Here is a 5,863-nt window from a genome sequence, read left to right as displayed (position 1 = left end):
AGAACTCCAAACACCTCACTTCCCCAGGAGGTTTGAACAGCCCTTGTAGGGCAGAGTGCAGGTCCCCTAGAGGTTGTTACCTGCTTTCACCCCCTAGTCCTATAGCTGAAAGACGCAGGGAATTCCGCACTTCCCCTTGTGAAGCCCCAGGACCAAGCCTTTCAAACTTTTCCAACCCCTCCATGAGAATCTGTCACCCTACAGCCTCGAGAGGTGCCCTGCAGGGATTAGTGTCCCTCTGCACTTTACGATGAGAAACTTGAGCCCCAGAGAGGGCAAAGGGACCTCCCCAAAGCCACTACGAGAAAGCTTGGAGGAGAACCCCAGCTTTCCGGTTGCTAGCCTAGGCTCTTTGTCCCACTTGAAGCATCTCTCAGATCGTGGAGCACGATGGGAAGGCAGCACCAGGCCCCAGGCACTGGGGCAGGGCCAGCACACCCAGACGTGGATAAGCACGCACATTGCATGCCAACACACACAGTGCCACCCAAACCAGGGGCATGGGCGACCCGGGGCGGACATGCTTTCCTCGTATTCCAGCAGAGCAGATGCCACTCAGACCCTTCTGTCCTTCCTGCCTGCAGAAAGGATGAGAGAAAGCTCTGGCTTGGTGCCCACCCATCACACTCACTGCTCCTGACCTACCTGTGTGGCAGGTGGGGTGTGCATGTCCTCTCAGGGTTAGGATGGGGGAGCCACCCTGGCCCACAGCCAGGGGCTTAAGGAATAAGCTTAGGGAAAACCACTGCTGTCACCATGGGCTTAGAATGCCCAGCCCTGCCAGCTGGTCCAGCCAAGCCCTCCTTGGCGAAGGTGAGCTGTCATCAGAGAACCTTCTCACCTGCCAGCCACCCAGGCCTCCTCTGCTGGCTCACCAGGCTCTGAAGCTGCATTTCACTTCCAGGGAGACACCTGCAGCCATGCTCATGTGTTCTGGGGAGAGCTATGTGCTCACCCACATCACCCCTGCCTCATATCGTGCCCACCCTCCACACCTATGGCCCACATCTTTGCACAGCTCCATGGCTGTGTGCCCAGGGACTTACCGGCCTATATACGTAATCAGACATGGGCACACATCTCAGACTCAAGCGTGTAACGCAGCATATACCCAACACACATGAACAACAGGTGCTCCATTCTATACACCCCCTGCCCCTTCCTGGACCAGGGTCATATGAGGGTGAGGGTGAGTCACCTGCCAACCTGTGGGACCTGCTGAGCCAGCAGGATGGGAAGCCCCAAGCTGACAGATGTGGCCTCAGGGGACCAACACCCAGCGTGGGGTCCGCCCTGCCACCAGACTCCAGTAACCCCCAATCCTCCACTTCCACAGAAGGGCACCTCTATTCCTTTCAAATTCAAATTTCAATTTTATGTACATATATATATAATTTTTTATATATGTATCTGCTGCTGAACTGTCTGTCACTGTGCCTCAAAGGCTACCATCGAACTCCTGCCATACAGATGCCCCGTGGGAAAAACCAAGATGGTAGCAGAACCTACCATCTCTCCTCTCCTCTCCTCTTCCAAACCCAAGCCTTCTATCTATGCCCCTCCATGGAAACCCTCCCATCGGTCATAAGTCACAGCTCTCGTTCCTCTTAGCTTGCATACACTTGAGCCAAGAGCCCCACTGTGGGCCCAGGCAGTTTCCTTACCCTCCCCACTGTGTATTCCTGCTTGGGGTCTGTCCCTGAGACTGTGAGCTCCCTGAGGATGGAAGCGCAGTCCACAAACAGAGAACCAGGAGGCCAGAGCAGCCCAGGGGAGTGTATCACCCAACAAACGGAGGAAGCTGGTAAAGCCCACCTACCCTGGCTCCTCATAATCTGTTATCACCGACTCAAGTCCTGCTGGGTCTGAAGACTGTCCTCAAGCTCCTGCTGTATTCGAGGCATGTCTTCAAAATATGGTCCACTTTGGGTGCGCCTTAAGTTAAAAAACATCACTCTAGGTCTCACTATCTTCCTAGCCTGAAAATGTGACCTACGGGGGTTGAGATACAGCCTCGGAAGACTCCTGGGTTCAGATCCCAGCTCTGCTGCTTGCCGGGTATTGAATCTCTCGGGGCCTCAGCTACCTCCTCTACCTACATGACGTCACTGAACAAGGAGCTGCGAAGACATGAGTAGTAGCACACGGTTATACAGTTTCTCCATCTTAAAGGTTCCATTGATGTAAATAGGGGCGCCTGACTGCCTCAGTCGGTGGAACATGCGACTCTTGATCTTGGTATGGTGAGTTCAAGCCCCACATTGGGTGTAGTGATTACTTAAAAATAAAATCTTAAGGGGCGCCTAGGTGGCTCAGTCGGTTTAGCATCTGACTCTTGATTTGATTTCGGCCCAGGTCATGATCTCAGGGTCCTGGTATCGAGCCACCCCCATGTTGGCCTCCGTGCTCAGCAGGGAGTCTGCTTGAGATCCTCTCTCTCCCTCTGCCCCTCCCCCTGTTCATGCTCCTGTGCACTCTCTCTCTCAAATAAATAAGTAAACAAATCTTTAAAAAATAATAAATTATTAAAAATAAATCATTTATATAATTTAATTTTTAATAATGGCTGTGTTTAGTAAGCAGTTTGTAAAATTCCTGAAAACATACCAGTGGGCTCTTGTGAGCCTGTTGGGGCAGCTTCAGGACCTCTGCCTCTACTGTCCCCCACAACCTCCCCAGTAAATACCAACTGGCCCTTCTAGACTTGCTCCGTTACCTCTGCCCTCACCTTCCTAGGCTGGATGTGAGGCGTCCTCTGGGTTCCCACAACCATGTGCCCTTCTCTCTTTCAGTGAAGACTAAGCTACCTCACTTATTTTCTGGCCTGTTTTCCCTCTAGGGGTGGGGAGGGAGGAATGAGCACAAGCACCAACAACCTTGTTCTCCTCTGAATCCCCAGGGCTTAGAAAATGTCTGGCTGATAGAAGGCACTCAATAAATACTCATGGAATGAAACAGGGAGGGTTTGAGGAGCCTTGCAGAGGGACACTGGGGGAAAGAGACAGGATTAGGGAAGTGGGGGTCTGAGCAGAGGGGCTTAATCCAGGGGCTCAGAATGTCAGGGAAGGCAGGGTGAGAATGTTTCCTAGTTGTCGTGGGAACTTTCAGGAGAGGATGTCTGATCAGGCTACTTGAATGCGAAAGCACCACTCTGCTCCCAAAAGGTCCAGGCTCCCTCATTTCTACCCCGCTCAGACCTAATTTCAGCTGAGTTTTCTCTTAGCTCTTAGGACTTCAGAAGTAACTTATAATGGAGACTCCGTGGTCTTCAGTGACCAGGTTAGGGGACACTTTGTCTTTGGTAGGCAAAGACCAAGAAGATTCTCCCTGTTTCACTGAGGAACAATTGAGATCCAGAGCTGGCAGGTGTCTGACCCAAGCACTAGATGTTTCAGGGCTTCCTCTTCAGCTGTGAATTCCCCAAACCCTGGCTAAGGGCTAGAGGCTACCTTGTTCCCCAGCTCCCTGCCTACTGACAAGACAGTCCTCTCTCCCATGGAGGGGCTGGGTAGTACAGCTTTCCCCTCCCTTCTGGGAAGCACCTTAATTAAAGAGGCACCTCATGCTCCCTGATCCACCATCACCTGCCCCTCCTACAGTCTAACCTGAATCCCTTCTGCTTTCATGACATCACCTTTTCTTCCCAGAAAGGGCCCTTGGCTCCCACCCTAGAAGTGACCTCACTAAATGGCTATTCTCCACCCGTAGCCCCATGGCAGAGCCAGGGCCTAGCCCAACCCAGCTTGTGTCTCTGCAGTTCCTGACGGCCGTCACCAAGCAAGGACAGCCAGCCTGCTGGAGCCACCTCTCCCATCCTTGACCTTTGCCTGGGATACACCTCATCTATCCCCTCTCCACAACACATACACACACCCCATCCTGGAGCCCAGGTTCTACTGTCCACCTGTCCAGACTCGCCCGCCGTCCTGCTGACTGACACACCCAAACCAGCTAGTCCCCTGTGGTAGAATGTCTCACTCAGGTGAGAGAGAGGAACAGAAAGAGGGAGCCTGAGGGAGCAACTCCCTGTCATGCCCATGGCTGACATCCCTTTCTCAGCTTGGGAAATTCCATGAAGGACCCCAGGGCCCAGGTCACTAAAAGCCACAGTTTTATGAGTGAGCAAAGTGAAGCCCTAAGAAGGACTGTGGAGTGTGAGCCCTGAACGAGCCCAGGGCCTCAGCGGTGTTCGTAGCAGGGGCAGTGCTCGATCCAGGGTTGGACTCCATGCATAGTCCCCCATCCCTGCCTCCTTGCCTCAGACTCAGAGGGTCCCCCTGAGGAAGCTGGCTGCCAGAGGAGTCACAGAAGGGTCCCAACTCTGGTCGAGGACGACCTTGCTCAACAGAGTTTTGAGAGGTTGGACACCTCTGAAATCACTCCCAGCTCCGTGCTAAAGGGAGGAAAACAGACGGGTCACTCCATAATCAGGGTTTCTTGCCAGTGGCATTCTAACTGGGGACGGGGTGGAAACAGTACTGCCTGGGGACAAGCAGTAAGGGTGTATCAATAGCAGAGAATTTAAACACAGAATTTAAAACTGATTAAAAGTCATCCTGTTTCTTCTCATCACCATCAGTAGTAATTCTAAACAATGTCAGTAGTATAATACTTCTCCCCGATGGGGTGGACCACTCCCACTGCCCCCCTCCCACTGTTTCTAACTACAAATTCACCCCCGAATTCTGACCTATCGAATCCGCATTATTTCTTAGATCGTGAGACAATTTCACTTCCTTTGAGAATTTATGGGTCCTTTTAGGACATCTTTTTCTGAATGTCTACTTCTATGCGTATTAGAAATATTAACAAATTCTTACAAGAGTACTTGATTTATTTGTTATTCATTCATTCATTAACAGCAGCCATGGAAGCCCTACCAAGGGGGAGGTGCCTGATGTGCGATGGAGAGCTGGTCACAGTTCCAGAACTGGAGGGCTTCAAGGCACATAGGGAAGATGGTGAGTAAAATAAAAAGGTATGATGCAGAGATCAGAGGCAGTAAACACAGAAGCCTGTGGGAGTTGAGAGGAAGGGGACAGAACTTAGTTCAGGGTGGCATCAGGGAAGACTTCGTGGAGGAAGGGACATCCACTTTAACAGCTGAGTGGTGAGAAGGAGTTAGCCAGGCAAGGAAGTGTGGGGCAGAAAGGACTGTTTTCCCCAGGAGAAGAGACAACTCCTGCAAAGGCCCGGAGGGAGCCTGGGTAATGCCAACAGCGAACTTCTGTGTGGCAGGATAGGGTGGGAGCATGGTGATGACAGCGGTTTGCCCTGAGCCAGATCATGAACCGTCTTGTACTTGTTCCTGAGCATGATGGGGAGCCACTGACAGGCTGTGAACAGGGAAACAGCAGGGTGGATTAGAGTATTAGAAAGCCCAGCGTGCCCGTAGCTCAGAAGGCATGAATTTGGGTGGGAAGAGCAAGAGTGGAGCAGAGAAACTTGGTCAGGAGGCAGCTGCTTGAGGAAGGCAGGAAGCCGTGGCTGGAACCAAGAGAGTAGCATCAGGGATGGGAAAGGGTTTGGGCTGCCGTAAGGGTGCTGGGGAGTGATGAACTGTGGGAGTGCAGGAGCGGAAGGTGTGGGTGACTCTGGGTTTCTGGCTGGGCCGTGCCCTGCTCTGAACCAGGAACAAAGAGGAGGAGCAGGTTTAGTGCATAATCGGGTCTTATTTTCATTATTTCTGATAAGAATTGCTCAAATTCACATTGCTTCTTCAATGTGCTGTCACGTGTGTAAGGGTTTTTGGTTTTGCGGATCAAGGCTGCCCCCAAAACACTTCTTCTGTGTAAGAAGGGGTTACTCGGAAAAATTAAAATAAGAATTAGTGAGTGGCCCCCGACTGGCTCAGTCAATGGAG

The sequence above is a fragment of the Ursus americanus genome, chromosome 18, assembly GCF_024610735.1.
Source record: "Ursus americanus isolate L20-20 chromosome 18, mUrsAme1.1.p, whole genome shotgun sequence".
Taxonomy (NCBI): domain Eukaryota; kingdom Metazoa; phylum Chordata; class Mammalia; order Carnivora; family Ursidae; genus Ursus; species Ursus americanus.
The sequence above is the reverse complement of the archived record's forward strand: the minus strand, read 5'-3'. Positions refer to the sequence as shown.